The 283-nt window shown below is 31.1% G+C and overlaps 1 protein-coding gene across 1 annotated transcript in view; it reads right to left on the bottom strand.

Moving 5' to 3' along the window:
- The window catches only part of LOC119594580 (aquaporin-3-like), a gene marked incomplete in the record, with an annotated part of 105156 nt that overhangs the window by 5939 nt on the left and 98934 nt on the right, over nt 1-283 (bottom strand).

Genomic DNA, 283 nt, shown 5'->3' with positions numbered 1-283 from the left:
TTCTCTTTATTAAAAAAAACTATAATTTCTGAAGACCATGAATGCCAAAATTCCAAATAGGAAGTAATCAGATACTCATTACAACGTGTCTTTGGAAGAAATTTCTTGTAATCCAAAGAATGAAATTCGGAGCAATTTATATTCTGATCTTTTATACTTACAATCCATACATTTTCATGATTTTCAACCGCATTTCTGGGATAAGTATTCACCGCGAGTTTTGAGTTAACGAAACAGTACAAACCGAATGAAAAAGAAAAATCTAAGAAGATCTGCGATACTG

Source organism: Penaeus monodon, chromosome 34 (genome assembly GCF_015228065.2).
Source record: "Penaeus monodon isolate SGIC_2016 chromosome 34, NSTDA_Pmon_1, whole genome shotgun sequence".
Lineage (NCBI taxonomy): Eukaryota > Metazoa > Arthropoda > Malacostraca > Decapoda > Penaeidae > Penaeus > Penaeus monodon.
The sequence above is the reverse complement of the archived record's forward strand: the minus strand, read 5'-3'. Positions and strand labels throughout refer to the sequence as shown.